Here is an 18,020-nt window from a genome sequence, read left to right on the forward strand (position 1 = left end):
ACAACAACAACCCAGCTTTGTTGTGTATGTAACCATAGGGATTGTGATGTCACCTAGAACCTTCACAGCAGCGACAGCTTTATGAGGAGCATCAGCACTGCTCTGCCTGAGCAGAACCATCACCGCCATAGGTTGTCAAATAACCCGGATTTAACCCACACAGGTAAGTCCAATGGGGTGCAGGCATGTCCTCTATGCTTACAGCTTCCCGTGGGTGTTGGTTTGATACCGTTTGGGGACAGCCAAGGAGGCATCTGCAGGCAACAAAGGTAGGTGTGTGCTTGTGTGTGTGTTTCCTATGCAGATCCTAAGCCCAGTGTCACATGCAAGTAGGAGGAGTAAGAAGGGTTCCTGGCAAATCCGGGTTATGGATTGCATTTAAAAAGGCCCCGTGGGAGTGCAATGGGCCCCTGTCTTGCTGCTTAGCAATAATGGTATGGGTTTAGGTTCTGCTGTGTGTACTGGTGGTTGACTGCCCCCCAGCCCAGAGTGTGCATGGAAAATTGTCTGGCAGCCTCCCTGACAGCAAGCAGTGATAGTGCCCATGAAGGGGACCTTGTTGGGCCCGCCCCTTTCACGGTTATCGCTTCTCGGCCTTTTGGCTAAGATCAAGTGTAGTATCTGTTCTTATCAGTTTAATATCTGATACGTCCCCTATCTGGGGACCATATATTAAATGGATTTTTGAGAACGGGGGCCGATTTCGAAGCTTGCTTCCGTCGCCCTATGCATTGACCCGATATGGCAGTATCTTCGGGTACAGTGCACCACCCCCTTACAGGGTTAAAAAGAAAGATTCCTACTTTCATTGCTACCTGCTTGCTGGCTAGCCAGCTAGCCAGCCCTGTGGGCCTTGCTGCTGCTGCTGCTGCTGCTGCTGCAGCCAAAAAACAAAAGGTGGTGCTGCTGCTGCTTCTGCTGCTTCTGCTGCTTCTGCTTGTGTCTGGCCGCTGTTGGAGCGTCCAGGCACAGGACTTCTGCTGCTGCTGACTAAATGGCCTCCTTAATTGGATCATTTGAGTAGCCAGCACACCTGTGCAGGTAGGGCATGACATGATAGGCAGCTGCCTTGATAGCGGGTGGGTGCTGAATGTTCCTAATTGACAAAATAAGATTAATGCTTATGAAGAAATATTAAATCTCATCCCTTCCCCAATATCGCGCCACACCCCTACCCCTTAATTCCCTGGTTGAACTTGATGGACATATGTCTTTTTTCGACCGTACTAACTATGTAACTATGTAACATAACATGGGGGGGTCTCCTGGCTGTTCACACAGGTGTGTCATTGCTGTACATTGACCATGCATTGCTTCTGTGGTATTGCAAAGGCAAAGACAAATGCTTCCAGCCATCCATTGCACTAATGGATTGGTCATCAGCTGGCTGTCTATGTCCCGCATCAATATAGACCAAAGTACAGAGGGTTAGGCTATGCTATAGTGCACCTACCTGATGCATCAGAAGGTGCGAGGCCCTTGCTAAATTCTGTGCACAGACTTTGAGATCTATGCTTTAGACTGTATCTAAACCTGCTCCAACATGGACTGACATTCTGGCCTACTTTCAGCCGATGCGACTTGTCTGTCGCTGAACAGTCGCTTTTTATGTATTCAGCACCTATGTATAATGTTGTAAAAATGCTCTAGAAGCTAAAGTCGCAGAAATGTCACACATATTTGGCCTGCAACTTTCTGTGCGACAAATTCAGACAGGAAAAATCAGTATAAATCCTTAGAAAATTATCCCCCAGTGTCTCCATCTGCTGGCGGTATTGAATAAGCATTGCTGCACTGATGGGGTATGCATTAGACGAAAAAAAAGAAGAAAAAGAAGAATAATACGCCCAGAAAAGAGGCGAAAAGGAGAAAAACGTAAAAAAACGTGAAAAAAAAGTAAGAGGAAGAGAAGGGAAAAAAAGGTGGAAATGGGTTTAAAAGTGATTTCGGCGGAGAAATATATATATATATATATATATATACGCGCACACACACACATATATATAAACGTATTCTCCGTTGAGATATTGCAGCCGCTGCTGTGTCCAGGCCCAGGAGCCTTAGCACTGTGCTGTGATGTCACTCAATACCACTGACATCACTAGGTGTAAACAACATCTCTCCTTTGCTGTGTATGTGACTATGGAGCTGTTTGGTGATGTCGTCTATTATGGCCTTCATAGAAGCAACAGGAGATTGTTGCATCCATCTAGAACCCTCAGAACTACAGTGCTATGATGTCACTCACTTCCACAGGCCTTGCAGAGTGTAAACAACAACAACCCAGCTTTGTTGTGTATGTAACCATAGGGATTGTGATGTCACCTAGAACCTTCACAGCAGCGACAGCTTTATGAGGAGCATCAGCACTGCTCTGCCTGAGCAGAACCATCACCGCCATAGGTTGTCAAATAACCCGGATTTAACCCACACAGGTAAGTCCAATGGGGTGCAGGCATGTCCTCTATGCTTACAGCTTCCCGTGGGTGTTGGTTTGATACCGTTTGGGGACAGCCAAGGAGGCATCTGCAGGCAACAAAGGTAGGTGTGTGCTTGTGTGTGTGTTTCCTATGCAGATCCTAAGCCCAGTGTCACATGCAAGTAGGAGGAGTAAGAAGGGTTCCTGGCAAATCCGGGTTATGGATTGCATTTAAAAAGGCCCCGTGGGAGTGCAATGGGCCCCTGTCTTGCTGCTTAGCAATAATGGTATGGGTTTAGGTTCTGCTGTGTGTACTGGTGGTTGACTGCCCCCCAGCCCAGAGTGTGCATGGAAAATTGTCTGGCAGCCTCCCTGACAGCAAGCAGTGATAGTGCCCATGAAGGGGACCTTGTTGGGCCCGCCCCTTTCACGGTTATCGCTTCTCGGCCTTTTGGCTAAGATCAAGTGTAGTATCTGTTCTTATCAGTTTAATATCTGATACGTCCCCTATCTGGGGACCATATATTAAATGGATTTTTGAGAACGGGGGCCGATTTCGAAGCTTGCTTCCGTCGCCCTATGCATTGACCCGATATGGCAGTATCTTCGGGTACAGTGCACCACCCCCTTACAGGGTTAAAAAGAAAGATTCCTACTTTCATTGCTACCTGCTTGCTGGCTAGCCAGCTAGCCAGCCCTGTGGGCCTTGCTGCTGCTGCTGCTGCTGCTGCTGCAGCCAAAAAACAAAAGGTGGTGCTGCTGCTGCTTCTGCTGCTTCTGCTGCTTCTGCTTGTGTCTGGCCGCTGTTGGAGCGTCCAGGCACAGGACTTCTGCTGCTGCTGACTAAATGGCCTCCTTAATTGGATCATTTGAGTAGCCAGCACATCTGTGCAGGTAGGGCATGACATGATAGGCAGCTGCCTTGATAGCGGGTGGGTGCTGAATGTTCCTAATTGACAAAATAAGATTAATGCTTATGAAGAAATATTAAATCTCATCCCTTCCCCAATATCGCGCCACACCCCTACCCCTTAATTCCCTGGTTGAACTTGATGGACATATGTCTTTTTTCGACCGTACTAACTATGTAACTATGTAACATAACATGGGGGGGTCTCCTGGCTGTTCACACAGGTGTGTCATTGCTGTACATTGACCATGCATTGCTTCTGTGGTATTGCAAAGGCAAAGACAAATGCTTCCAGCCATCCATTGCACTAATGGATTGGTCATCAGCTGGCTGTCTATGTCCCGCATCAATATAGACCAAAGTACAGAGGGTTAGGCTATGCTATAGTGCACCTACCTGATGCATCAGAAGGTGCGAGGCCCTTGCTAAATTCTGTGCACAGACTTTGAGATCTATGCTTTAGACTGTATCTAAACCTGCTCCAACATGGACTGACATTCTGGCCTACTTTCAGCCGATGCGACTTGTCTGTCGCTGAACAGTCGCTTTTTATGTATTCAGCACCTATGTATAATGTTGTAAAAATGCTCTAGAAGCTAAAGTCGCAGAAATGTCACACATATTTGGCCTGCAACTTTCTGTGCGACAAATTCAGACAGGAAAAATCAGTATAAATCCTTAGAAAATTATCCCCCAGTGTCTCCATCTGCTGGCGGTATTGAATAAGCATTGCTGCACTGATGGGGTATGCATTAGACGAAAAAAAAGAAGAAAAAGAAGAATAATACGCCCAGAAAAGAGGCGAAAAGGAGAAAAACGTAAAAAAACGTGAAAAAAAAGTAAGAGGAAGAGAAGGGAAAAAAAGGTGGAAATGGGTTTAAAAGTGATTTCGGCGGAGAAATATATATATATATATATATATATATATATATATATATATATATATATACGCGCACACACACACATATATATAAACGTATTCTCCGTTGAGATATTGCAGCCGCTGCTGTGTCCAGGCCCAGGAGCCTTAGCACTGTGCTGTGATGTCACTCAATACCACTGACATCACTAGGTGTAAACAACATCTCTCCTTTGCTGTGTATGTGACTATGGAGCTGTTTGGTGATGTCGTCTATTATGGCCTTCATAGAAGCAACAGGAGATTGTTGCATCCATCTAGAACCCTCAGAACTACAGTGCTATGATGTCACTCACTTCCACAGGCCTTGCAGAGTGTAAACAACAACAACCCAGCTTTGTTGTGTATGTAACCATAGGGATTGTGATGTCACCTAGAACCTTCACAGCAGCGACAGCTTTATGAGGAGCATCAGCACTGCTCTGCCTGAGCAGAACCATCACCGCCATAGGTTGTCAAATAACCCGGATTTAACCCACACAGGTAAGTCCAATGGGGTGCAGGCATGTCCTCTATGCTTACAGCTTCCCGTGGGTGTTGGTTTGATACCGTTTGGGGACAGCCAAGGAGGCATCTGCAGGCAACAAAGGTAGGTGTGTGCTTGTGTGTGTGTTTCCTATGCAGATCCTAAGCCCAGTGTCACATGCAAGTAGGAGGAGTAAGAAGGGTTCCTGGCAAATCCGGGTTATGGATTGCATTTAAAAAGGCCCCGTGGGAGTGCAATGGGCCCCTGTCTTGCTGCTTAGCAATAATGGTATGGGTTTAGGTTCTGCTGTGTGTACTGGTGGTTGACTGCCCCCCAGCCCAGAGTGTGCATGGAAAATTGTCTGGCAGCCTCCCTGACAGCAAGCAGTGATAGTGCCCATGAAGGGGACCTTGTTGGGCCCGCCCCTTTCACGGTTATCGCTTCTCGGCCTTTTGGCTAAGATCAAGTGTAGTATCTGTTCTTATCAGTTTAATATCTGATACGTCCCCTATCTGGGGACCATATATTAAATGGATTTTTGAGAACGGGGGCCGATTTCGAAGCTTGCTTCCGTCGCCCTATGCATTGACCCGATATGGCAGTATCTTCGGGTACAGTGCACCACCCCCTTACAGGGTTAAAAAGAAAGATTCCTACTTTCATTGCTACCTGCTTGCTGGCTAGCCAGCTAGCCAGCCCTGTGGGCCTTGCTGCTGCTGCTGCTGCTGCTGCAGCCAAAAAACAAAAGGTGGTGCTGCTGCTGCTTCTGCTGCTTCTGCTTGTGTCTGGCCGCTGTTGGAGCGTCCAGGCACAGGACTTCTGCTGCTGCTGACTAAATGGCCTCCTTAATTGGATCATTTGAGTAGCCAGCACACCTGTGCAGGTAGGGCATGACATGATAGGCAGCTGCCTTGATAGCGGGTGGGTGCTGAATGTTCCTAATTGACAAAATAAGATTAATGCTTATGAAGAAATATAAAATCTCATCCCTTCCCCAATATCGCGCCACACCCCTACCCCTTAATTCCCTGGTTGAACTTGATGGACATATGTCTTTTTTCGACCGTACTAACTATGTAACTATGTAACATAACATGGGGGGGGGGTCTCCTGGCTGTTCACACAGGTGTGTCATTGCTGTACATTGACCATGCATTGCTTCTGTGGTATTGCAAAGGCAAAGACAAATGCTTCCAGCCATCCATTGCACTAATGGATTGGTCATCAGCTGGCTGTCTATGTCCCGCATCAATATAGACCAAAGTACAGAGGGTTAGGCTATGCTATAGTGCACCTACCTGATGCATCAGAAGGTGCGAGGCCCTTGCTAAATTCTGTGCACAGACTTTGAGATCTATGCTTTAGACTGTATCTAAACCTGCTCCAACATGGACTGACATTCTGGCCTACTTTCAGCCGATGCGACTTGTCTGTCGCTGAACAGTCGCTTTTTATGTATTCAGCACCTATGTATAATGTTGTAAAAATGCTCTAGAAGCTAAAGTCGCAGAAATGTCACACATATTTGGCCTGCAACTTTCTGTGCGACAAATTCAGACAGGAAAAATCAGTATAAATCCTTAGAAAATTATCCCCCAGTGTCTCCATCTGCTGGCGATATTGAATAAGCATTGCTGCACTGATGGGGTATGCATTAGACGAAAAAAAAGAAGAAAAAGAAGAATAATACGCCCAGAAAAGAGGCGAAAAGGAGAAAAACGTAAAAAAACGTGAAAAAAAAGTAAGAGGAAGAGAAGGGAAAAAAAGGTGGAAATGGGTTTAAAAGTGATTTCGGCGGAGAAATATATATATATATATATATATATATATATATATATATATACGCGCACACACACACATATATATAAACGTATTCTCCGTTGAGATATTGCAGCCGCTGCTGTGTCCAGGCCCAGGAGCCTTAGCACTGTGCTGTGATGTCACTCAATACCACTGACATCACTAGGTGTAAACAACATCTCTCCTTTGCTGTGTATGTGACTATGGAGCTGTTTGGTGATGTCGTCTATTATGGCCTTCATAGAAGCAACAGGAGATTGTTGCATCCATCTAGAACCCTCAGAACTACAGTGCTATGATGTCACTCACTTCCACAGGCCTTGCAGAGTGTAAACAACAACAACCCAGCTTTGTTGTGTATGTAACCATAGGGATTGTGATGTCACCTAGAACCTTCACAGCAGCGACAGCTTTATGAGGAGCATCAGCACTGCTCTGCCTGAGCAGAACCATCACCGCCATAGGTTGTCAAATAACCCGGATTTAACCCACACAGGTAAGTCCAATGGGGTGCAGGCATGTCCTCTATGCTTACAGCTTCCCGTGGGTGTTGGTTTGATACCGTTTGGGGACAGCCAAGGAGGCATCTGCAGGCAACAAAGGTAGGTGTGTGCTTGTGTGTGTGTTTCCTATGCAGATCCTAAGCCCAGTGTCACATGCAAGTAGGAGGAGTAAGAAGGGTTCCTGGCAAATCCGGGTTATGGATTGCATTTAAAAAGGCCCCGTGGGAGTGCAATGGGCCCCTGTCTTGCTGCTTAGCAATAATGGTATGGGTTTAGGTTCTGCTGTGTGTACTGGTGGTTGACTGCCCCCCAGCCCAGAGTGTGCATGGAAAATTGTCTGGCAGCCTCCCTGACAGCAAGCAGTGATAGTGCCCATGAAGGGGACCTTGTTGGGCCCGCCCCTTTCACGGTTATCGCTTCTCGGCCTTTTGGCTAAGATCAAGTGTAGTATCTGTTCTTATCAGTTTAATATCTGATACGTCCCCTATCTGGGGACCATATATTAAATGGATTTTTGAGAACGGGGGCCGATTTCGAAGCTTGCTTCCGTCGCCCTATGCATTGACCCGATATGGCAGTATCTTCGGGTACAGTGCACCACCCCCTTACAGGGTTAAAAAGAAAGATTCCTACTTTCATTGCTACCTGCTTGCTGGCTAGCCAGCTAGCCAGCCCTGTGGGCCTTGCTGCTGCTGCTGCTGCTGCAGCCAAAAAACAAAAGGTGGTGCTGCTGCTGCTTCTGCTGCTTCTGCTTGTGTCTGGCCGCTGTTGGAGCGTCCAGGCACAGGACTTCTGCTGCTGCTGACTAAATGGCCTCCTTAATTGGATCATTTGAGTAGCCAGCACACCTGTGCAGGTAGGGCATGACATGATAGGCAGCTGCCTTGATAGCGGGTGGGTGCTGAATGTTCCTAATTGACAAAATAAGATTAATGCTTATGAAGAAATATAAAATCTCATCCCTTCCCCAATATCGCGCCACACCCCTACCCCTTAATTCCCTGGTTGAACTTGATGGACATATGTCTTTTTTCGACCGTACTAACTATGTAACTATGTAACATAACATGGGGGGGTCTCCTGGCTGTTCACACAGGTGTGTCATTGCTGTACATTGACCATGCATTGCTTCTGTGGTATTGCAAAGGCAAAGACAAATGCTTCCAGCCATCCATTGCACTAATGGATTGGTCATCAGCTGGCTGTCTATGTCCCGCATCAATATAGACCAAAGTACAGAGGGTTAGGCTATGCTATAGTGCACCTACCTGATGCATCAGAAGGTGCGAGGCCCTTGCTAAATTCTGTGCACAGACTTTGAGATCTATGCTTTAGACTGTATCTAAACCTGCTCCAACATGGACTGACATTCTGGCCTACTTTCAGCCGATGCGACTTGTCTGTCGCTGAACAGTCGCTTTTTATGTATTCAGCACCTATGTATAATGTTGTAAAAATGCTCTAGAAGCTAAAGTCGCAGAAATGTCACACATATTTGGCCTGCAACTTTCTGTGCGACAAATTCAGACAGGAAAAATCAGTATAAATCCTTAGAAAATTATCCCCCAGTGTCTCCATCTGCTGGCGGTATTGAATAAGCATTGCTGCACTGATGGGGTATGCATTAGACGAAAAAAAAGAAGAAAAAGAAGAATAATACGCCCAGAAAAGAGGCGAAAAGGAGAAAAACGTAAAAAAACGTGAAAAAAAAGTAAGAGGAAGAGAAGGGAAGAAAAGGTGGAAATGGGTTTAAAAGTGATTTCGGCGGAGAAATATATATATATATATATATATATATATATATATATATATACGCGCACACACACACATATATATAAACGTATTCTCCGTTGAGATATTGCAGCCGCTGCTGTGTCCAGGCCCAGGAGCCTTAGCACTGTGCTGTGATGTCACTCAATACCACTGACATCACTAGGTGTAAACAACATCTCTCCTTTGCTGTGTATGTGACTATGGAGCTGTTTGGTGATGTCGTCTATTATGGCCTTCATAGAAGCAACAGGAGATTGTTGCATCCATCTAGAACCCTCAGAACTACAGTGCTATGATGTCACTCACTTCCACAGGCCTTGCAGAGTGTAAACAACAACAACCCAGCTTTGTTGTGTATGTAACCATAGGGATTGTGATGTCACCTAGAACCTTCACAGCAGCGACAGCTTTATGAGGAGCATCAGCACTGCTCTGCCTGAGCAGAACCATCACCGCCATAGGTTGTCAAATAACCCGGATTTATCCCACACAGGTAAGTCCAATGGGGTGCAAGCATGTCCTCTATGCTTACAGCTTCCCGTGGGTGTTGGTTTGATACCGTTTGGGGACAGCCAAGGAGGCATCTGCAGGCAACAAAGGTAGGTGTGTGCTTGTGTGTGTGTTTCCTATGCAGATCCTAAGCCCAGTGTCACATGCAAGTAGGAGGAGTAAGAAGGGTTCCTGGCAAATCCGGGTTATGGATTGCATTTAAAAAGGCCCCGTGGGAGTGCAATGGGCCCCTGTCTTGCTGCTTAGCAATAATGGTATGGGTTTAGGTTCTGCTGTGTGTACTGGTGGTTGACTGCCCCCCAGCCCAGAGTGTGCATGGAAAATTGTCTGGCAGCCTCCCTGACAGCAAGCAGTGATAGTGCCCATGAAGGGGACCTTGTTGGGCCCGCCCCTTTCACGGTTATCGCTTCTCGGCCTTTTGGCTAAGATCAAGTGTAGTATCTGTTCTTATCAGTTTAATATCTGATACGTCCCCTATCTGGGGACCATATATTAAATGGATTTTTGAGAACGGGGGCCGATTTCGAAGCTTGCTTCCGTCGCCCTATGCATTGACCCGATATGGCAGTATCTTCGGGTACAGTGCACCACCCCCTTACAGGGTTAAAAAGAAAGATTCCTACTTTCATTGCTACCTGCTTGCTGGCTAGCCAGCTAGCCAGCCCTGTGGGCCTTGCTGCTGCTGCTGCAGCCAAAAAACAAAAGGTGGTGCTGCTGCTGCTTCTGCTGCTTCTGCTTGTGTCTGGCCGCTGTTGGAGCGTCCAGGCACAGGACTTCTGCTGCTGCTGACTAAATGGCCTCCTTAATTGGATCATTTGAGTAGCCAGCACACCTGTGCAGGTAGGGCATGACATGATAGGCAGCTGCCTTGATAGCGGGTGGGTGCTGAATGTTCCTAATTGACAAAATAAGATTAATGCTTATGAAGAAATATAAAATCTCATCCCTTCCCCAATATCGCGCCACACCCCTACCCCTTAATTCCCTGGTTGAACTTGATGGACATATGTCTTTTTTCGACCGTACTAACTATGTAACTATGTAACATAACATGGGGGGGTCTCCTGGCTGTTCACACAGGTGTGTCATTGCTGTACATTGACCATGCATTGCTTCTGTGGTATTGCAAAGGCAAAGACAAATGCTTCCAGCCATCCATTGCACTAATGGATTGGTCATCAGCTGGCTGTCTATGTCCCGCATCAATATAGACCAAAGTACAGAGGGTTAGGCTATGCTATAGTGCACCTACCTGATGCATCAGAAGGTGCGAGGCCCTTGCTAAATTCTGTGCACAGACTTTGAGATCTATGCTTTAGACTGTATCTAAACCTGCTCCAACATGGACTGACATTCTGGCCTACTTTCAGCCGATGCGACTTGTCTGTCGCTGAACAGTCGCTTTTTATGTATTCAGCACCTATGTATAATGTTGTAAAAATGCTCTAGAAGCTAAAGTCGCAGAAATGTCACACATATTTGGCCTGCAACTTTCTGTGCGACAAATTCAGACAGGAAAAATCAGTATAAATCCTTAGAAAATTATCCCCCAGTGTCTCCATCTGCTGGCGGTATTGAATAAGCATTGCTGCACTGATGGGGTATGCATTAGACGAAAAAAAAGAAGAAAAAGAAGAATAATACGCCCAGAAAAGAGGCGAAAAGGAGAAAAACGTAAAAAAACGTGAAAAAAAAGTAAGAGGAAGAGAAGGGAAAAAAAGGTGGAAATGGGTTTAAAAGTGATTTCGGCGGAGAAATATATATATATATATATATATATATATATATATATATATACGCGCACACACACACATATATATAAACGTATTCTCCGTTGAGATATTGCAGCCGCTGCTGTGTCCAGGCCCAGGAGCCTTAGCACTGTGCTGTGATGTCACTCAATACCACTGACATCACTAGGTGTAAACAACATCTCTCCTTTGCTGTGTATGTGACTATGGAGCTGTTTGGTGATGTCGTCTATTATGGCCTTCATAGAAGCAACAGGAGATTGTTGCATCCATCTAGAACCCTCAGAACTACAGTGCTATGATGTCACTCACTTCCACAGGCCTTGCAGAGTGTAAACAACAACAACCCAGCTTTGTTGTGTATGTAACCATAGGGATTGTGATATCACCTAGAACCTTCACAGCAGCGACAGCTTTATGAGGAGCATCAGCACTGCTCTGCCTGAGCAGAACCATCACCGCCATAGGTTGTCAAATAACCCGGATTTAACCCACACAGGTAAGTCCAATGGGGTGCAGGCATGTCCTCTATGCTTACAGCTTCCCGTGGGTGTTGGTTTGATACCGTTTGGGGACAGCCAAGGAGGCATCTGCAGGCAACAAAGGTAGGTGTGTGCTTGTGTGTGTGTTTCCTATGCAGATCCTAAGCCCAGTGTCACATGCAAGTAGGAGGAGTAAGAAGGGTTCCTGGCAAATCCGGGTTATGGATTGCATTTAAAAAGGCCCCGTGGGAGTGCAATGGGCCCCTGTCTTGCTGCTTAGCAATAATGGTATGGGTTTAGGTTCTGCTGTGTGTACTGGTGGTTGACTGCCCCCCAGCCCAGAGTGTGCATGGAAAATTGTCTGGCAGCCTCCCTGACAGCAAGCAGTGATAGTGCCCATGAAGGGGACCTTGTTGGGCCCGCCCCTTTCACGGTTATCGCTTCTCGGCCTTTTGGCTAAGATCAAGTGTAGTATCTGTTCTTATCAGTTTAATATCTGATACGTCCCCTATCTGGGGACCATATATTAAATGGATTTTTGAGAACGGGGGCCGATTTCGAAGCTTGCTTCCGTCGCCCTATGCATTGACCCGATATGGCAGTATCTTCGGGTACAGTGCACCACCCCCTTACAGGGTTAAAAAGAAAGATTCCTACTTTCATTGCTACCTGCTTGTTGGCTAGCCAGCTAGCCAGCCCTGTGGGCCTTGCTGCTGCTGCTGCTGCTGCTGCTGCTGCAGCCAAAAAACAAAAGGTGGTGCTGCTGCTGCTTCTGCTGCTTCTGCTTGTGTCTGGCCGCTGTTGGAGCGTCCAGGCACAGGACTTCTGCTGCTGCTGACTAAATGGCCTCCTTAATTGGATCATTTGAGTAGCCAGCACACCTGTGCAGGTAGGGCATGACATGATAGGCAGCTGCCTTGATAGCGGGTGGGTGCTGAATGTTCCTAATTGACAAAATAAGATTAATGCTTATGAAGAAATATAAAATCTCATCCCTTCCCCAATATCGCGCCACACCCCTACCCCTTAATTCCCTGGTTGAACTTGATGGACATATGTCTTTTTTCGACCGTACTAACTATGTAACTATGTAACATAACATGGGGGGGTCTCCTGGCTGTTCACACAGGTGTGTCATTGCTGTACATTGACCATGCATTGCTTCTGTGGTATTGCAAAGGCAAAGACAAATGCTTCCAGCCATCCATTGCACTAATGGATTGGTCATCAGCTGGCTGTCTATGTCCCGCATCAATATAGACCAAAGTACAGAGGGTTAGGCTATGCTATAGTGCACCTACCTGATGCATCAGAAGGTGCGAGGCCCTTGCTAAATTCTGTGCACAGACTTTGAGATCTATGCTTTAGACTGTATCTAAACCTGCTCCAACATGGACTGACATTCTGGCCTACTTTCAGCCGATGCGACTTGTCTGTCGCTGAGTCGCTTTTTATGTATTCAGCACCTATGTATAATGTTGTAAAAATGCTCTAGAAGCTAAAGTCGCAGAAATGTCACACATATTTGGCCTGCAACTTTCTGTGCGACAAATTCAGACAGGAAAAATCAGTATAAATCCTTAGAAAATTATCCCCCAGTGTCTCCATCTGCTGGCGGTATTGAATAAGCATTGCTGCACTGATGGGGTATGCATTAGACGAAAAAAAAGAAGAAAAAGAAGAATAATACGCCCAGAAAAGAGGCGAAAAGGAGAAAAACGTAAAAAAACGTGAAAAAAAAGTAAGAGGAAGAGAAGGGAAAAAAAGGTGGAAATGGGTTTAAAAGTGATTTCGGCGGAGAAATATATATATATATATATATATATATATATATATATATATATATATACGCGCACACACACACATATATATAAACGTATTCTCCGTTGAGATATTGCAGCCGCTGCTGTGTCCAGGCCCAGGAGCCTTAGCACTGTGCTGTGATGTCACTCAATACCACTGACATCACTAGGTGTAAACAACATCTCTCCTTTGCTGTGTATGTGACTATGGAGCTGTTTGGTGATGTCGTCTATTATGGCCTTCATAGAAGCAACAGGAGATTGTTGCATCCATCTAGAACCCTCAGAACTACAGTGCTATGATGTCACTCACTTCCACAGGCCTTGCAGAGTGTAAACAACAACAACCCAGCTTTGTTGTGTATGTAACCATAGGGATTGTGATGTCACCTAGAACCTTCACAGCAGCGACAGCTTTATGAGGAGCATCAGCACTGCTCTGCCTGAGCAGAACCATCACCGCCATAGGTTGTCAAATAACCCGGATTTAACCCACACAGGTAAGTCCAATGGGGTGCAGGCATGTCCTCTATGCTTACAGCTTCCCGTGGGTGTTGGTTTGATACCGTTTGGGGACAGCCAAGGAGGCATCTGCAGGCAACAAAGGTAGGTGTGTGCTTGTGTGTGTGTTTCCTATGCAGATCCTAAGCCCAGTGTCACATGCAAGTAGGAGGAGTAAGAAGGGTTCCTGGCAAATCCGGGTTATGGATTGCATTTAAAAAGGCCCCGTGGGAGTGCAATGGGCCCCTGTCTTGCTGCTTAGCAATAATGGTATGGGTTTAGGTTCTGCTGTGTGTACTGGTGGTTGACTGCCCCCCAGCCCAGAGTGTGCATGGAAAATTGTCTGGCAGCCTCCCTGACAGCAAGCAGTGATAGTGCCCATGAAGGGGACCTTGTTGGGCCCGCCCCTTTCACGGTTATCGCTTCTCGGCCTTTTGGCTAAGATCAAGTGTAGTATCTGTTCTTATCAGTTTAATATCTGATACGTCCCCTATCTGGGGACCATATATTAAATGGATTTTTGAGAACGGGGGCCGATTTCGAAGCTTGCTTCCGTCGCCCTATGCATTGACCCGATATGGCAGTATCTTCGGGTACAGTGCACCACCCCCTTACAGGGTTAAAAAGAAAGATTCCTACTTTCATTGCTACCTGCTTGCTGGCTAGCCAGCTAGCCAGCCCTGTGGGCCTTGCTGCTGCTGCTGCTGCTGCTGCTGCAGCCAAAAAACAAAAGGTGGTGCTGCTGCTGCTTCTGCTGCTTCTGCTTGTGTCTGGCCGCTGTTGGAGCGTCCAGGCACAGGACTTCTGCTGCTGCTGACTAAATGGCCTCCTTAATTGGATCATTTGAGTAGCCAGCACACCTGTGCAGGTAGGGCATGACATGATAGGCAGCTGCCTTGATAGCGGGTGGGTGCTGAATGTTCCTAATTGACAAAATAAGATTAATGCTTATGAAGAAATATAAAATCTCATCCCTTCCCCAATATCGCGCCACACCCCTACCCCTTAATTCCCTGGTTGAACTTGATGGACATATGTCTTTTTTCGACCGTACTAACTATGTAACTATGTAACATAACATGGGGGGGTCTCCTGGCTGTTCACACAGGTGTGTCATTGCTGTACATTGACCATGCATTGCTTCTGTGGTATTGCAAAGGCAAAGACAAATGCTTCCAGCCATCCATTGCACTAATGGATTGGTCATCAGCTGGCTGTCTATGTCCCGCATCAATATAGACCAAAGTACAGAGGGTTAGGCTATGCTATAGTGCACCTACCTGATGCATCAGAAGGTGCGAGGCCCTTGCTAAATTCTGTGCACAGACTTTGAGATCTATGCTTTAGACTGTATCTAAACCTGCTCCAACATGGACTGACATTCTGGCCTACTTTCAGCCGATGCGACTTGTCTGTCGCTGAACAGTCGCTTTTTATGTATTCAGCACCTATGTATAATGTTGTAAAAATGCTCTAGAAGCTAAAGTCGCAGAAATGTCACACATATTTGGCCTGCAACTTTCTGTGCGACAAATTCAGACAGGAAAAATCAGTATAAATCCTTAGAAAATTATCCCCCAGTGTCTCCATCTGCTGGCGGTATTGAATAAGCATTGCTGCACTGATGGGGTATGCATTAGACGAAAAAAAAGAAGAAAAAGAAGAATAATACGCCCAGAAAAGAGGCGAAAAGGAGAAAAACGTAAAAAAACGTGAAAAAAAAGTAAGAGGAAGAGAAGGGAAAAAAAGGTGGAAATGGGTTTAAAAGTGATTTCGGCGGAGAAATATATATATATATATATATATATATATATATATATATATATATACGCGCACACACACACATATATATAAACGTATTCTCCGTTGAGATATTGCAGCCGCTGCTGTGTCCAGGCCCAGGAGCCTTAGCACTGTGCTGTGATGTCACTCAATACCACTGACATCACTAGGTGTAAACAACATCTCTCCTTTGCTGTGTATGTGACTATGGAGCTGTTTGGTGATGTCGTCTATTATGGCCTTCATAGAAGCAACAGGAGATTGTTGCATCCATCTAGAACCCTCAGAACTACAGTGCTATGATGTCACTCACTTCCACAGGCCTTGCAGAGTGTAAACAACAACAACCCAGCTTTGTTGTGTATGTAACCATAGGGATTGTGATGTCACCTAGAACCTTCACAGCAGCGACAGCTTTATGAGGAGCATCAGCACTGCTCTGCCTGAGCAGAACCATCACCGCCATAGGTTGTCAAATAACCCGGATTTAACCCACACAGGTAAGTCCAATGGGGTGCAGGCATGTCCTCTATGCTTACAGCTTCCCGTGGGTGTTGGTTTGATACCGTTTGGGGACAGCCAAGGAGGCATCTGCAGGCAACAAAGGTAGGTGTGTGCTTGTGTGTGTGTTTCCTATGCAGATCCTAAGCCCAGTGTCACATGCAAGTAGGAGGAGTAAGAAGGGTTCCTGGCAAATCCGGGTTATGGATTGCATTTAAAAAGGCCCCGTGGGAGTGCAATGGGCCCCTGTCTTGCTGCTTAGCAATAATGGTATGGGTTTAGGTTCTGCTGTGTGTACTGGTGGTTGACTGCCCCCCAGCCCAGAGTGTGCATGGAAAATTGTCTGGCAGCCTCCCTGACAGCAAGCAGTGATAGTGCCCATGAAGGGGACCTTGTTGGGCCCGCCCCTTTCACGGTTATCGCTTCTCGGCCTTTTGGCTAAGATCAAGTGTAGTATCTGTTCTTATCAGTTTAATATCTGATACGTCCCCTATCTGGGGACCATATATTAAATGGATTTTTGAGAACGGGGGCCGATTTCGAAGCTTGCTTCCGTCGCCCTATGCATTGACCCGATATGGCAGTATCTTCGGGTACAGTGCACCACCCCCTTACAGGGTTAAAAAGAAAGATTCCTACTTTCATTGCTACCTGCTTGCTGGCTAGCCAGCTAGCCAGCCCTGTGGGCCTTGCTGCTGCTGCTGCTGCTGCTGCAGCCAAAAAACAAAAGGTGGTGCTGCTGCTGCTTCTGCTGCTTCTGCTTGTGTCTGGCCGCTGTTGGAGCGTCCAGGCACAGGACTTCTGCTGCTGCTGACTAAATGGCCTCCTTAATTGGATCATTTGAGTAGCCAGCACACCTGTGCAGGTAGGGCATGACATGATAGGCAGCTGCCTTGATAGCGGGTGGGTGCTGAATGTTCCTAATTGACAAAATAAGATTAATGCTTATGAAGAAATATAAAATCTCATCCCTTCCCCAATATCGCGCCACACCCCTACCCCTTAATTCCCTGGTTGAACTTGATGGACATATGTCTTTTTTCGACCGTACTAACTATGTAACTATGTAACATAACATGGGGGGGTCTCCTGGCTGTTCACACAGGTGTGTCATTGCTGTACATTGACCATGCATTGCTTCTGTGGTATTGCAAAGGCAAAGACAAATGCTTCCAGCCATCCATTGCACTAATGGATTGGTCATCAGCTGGCTGTCTATGTCCCGCATCAATATAGACCAAAGTACAGAGGGTTAGGCTATGCTATAGTGCACCTACCTGATGCATCAGAAGGTGCGAGGCCCTTGCTAAATTCTGTGCACAGACTTTGAGATCTATGCTTTAGACTGTATCTAAACCTGCTCCAACATGGACTGACATTCTGGCCTACTTTCAGCCGATGCGACTTGTCTGTCGCTGAACAGTCGCTTTTTATGTATTCAGCACCTATGTATAATGTTGTAAAAATGCTCTAGAAGCTAAAGTCGCAGAAATGTCACACATATTTGGCCTGCAACTTTCTGTGCGACAAATTCAGACAGGAAAAATCAGTATAAATCCTTAGAAAATTATCCCCCAGTGTCTCCATCTGCTGGCGGTATTGAATAAGCATTGCTGCACTGATGGGGTATGCATTAGACGAAAAAAAAGAAGAAAAAGAAGAATAATACGCCCAGAAAAGAGGCGAAAAGGAGAAAAACGTAAAAAAACGTGAAAAAAAAGTAAGAGGAAGAGAAGGGAAAAAAAGGTGGAAATGGGTTTAAAAGTGATTTCGGCGGAGAATATATATATATATATATATATATATATATATATATATATATATATACGCGCACACACACACATATATATAAACGTATTCTCCGTTGAGATATTGCAGCCGCTGCTGTGTCCAGGCCCAGG

The 18,020-nt window shown here is 46.1% G+C and overlaps 8 non-coding genes across 8 annotated transcripts; all 8 read left to right on the plus strand.

Annotated features, from left to right (window-relative positions):
- The first annotated feature begins 582 nt into the window (after positions 1 to 582).
- LOC130338135 (U2 spliceosomal RNA) lies at positions 583 to 773 on the plus strand. The gene has a single exon (XR_008878895.1). It is a non-coding gene; the product is annotated as a U2 spliceosomal RNA (small nuclear RNA).
- A 2,081-nt stretch (positions 774 to 2,854) lies between these two features.
- Positions 2,855 to 3,045, plus strand: LOC130338044 (U2 spliceosomal RNA). The gene has a single exon (XR_008878819.1). It is a non-coding gene; the product is annotated as a U2 spliceosomal RNA (small nuclear RNA).
- A 2,105-nt stretch (positions 3,046 to 5,150) lies between these two features.
- On the plus strand, positions 5,151 to 5,341 carry LOC130338056 (U2 spliceosomal RNA). Its single transcript, XR_008878830.1, has one exon. It is a non-coding gene; the product is annotated as a U2 spliceosomal RNA (small nuclear RNA).
- Positions 5,342 to 7,429: 2,088 nt separating this feature from the next.
- Positions 7,430 to 7,620, plus strand: LOC130338068 (U2 spliceosomal RNA). The gene has a single exon (XR_008878841.1). It is a non-coding gene; the product is annotated as a U2 spliceosomal RNA (small nuclear RNA).
- A 2,082-nt stretch (positions 7,621 to 9,702) lies between these two features.
- On the plus strand, positions 9,703 to 9,893 carry LOC130338080 (U2 spliceosomal RNA). Its single transcript, XR_008878852.1, has one exon. It is a non-coding gene; the product is annotated as a U2 spliceosomal RNA (small nuclear RNA).
- A 2,076-nt stretch (positions 9,894 to 11,969) lies between these two features.
- LOC130338092 (U2 spliceosomal RNA) lies at positions 11,970 to 12,160 on the plus strand. Its single transcript, XR_008878856.1, has one exon. It is a non-coding gene; the product is annotated as a U2 spliceosomal RNA (small nuclear RNA).
- A 2,094-nt stretch (positions 12,161 to 14,254) lies between these two features.
- LOC130338093 (U2 spliceosomal RNA) lies at positions 14,255 to 14,445 on the plus strand. The gene has a single exon (XR_008878857.1). It is a non-coding gene; the product is annotated as a U2 spliceosomal RNA (small nuclear RNA).
- Positions 14,446 to 16,537: 2,092 nt separating this feature from the next.
- On the plus strand, positions 16,538 to 16,728 carry LOC130338094 (U2 spliceosomal RNA). Its single transcript, XR_008878858.1, has one exon. It is a non-coding gene; the product is annotated as a U2 spliceosomal RNA (small nuclear RNA).
- The last annotated feature ends 1,292 nt before the right edge of the window (positions 16,729 to 18,020 follow it).

This window comes from Hyla sarda, unplaced genomic scaffold (genome assembly GCF_029499605.1).
Source record: "Hyla sarda isolate aHylSar1 unplaced genomic scaffold, aHylSar1.hap1 scaffold_513, whole genome shotgun sequence".
NCBI classification, from domain to species: Eukaryota; Metazoa; Chordata; class Amphibia; order Anura; family Hylidae; genus Hyla; species Hyla sarda.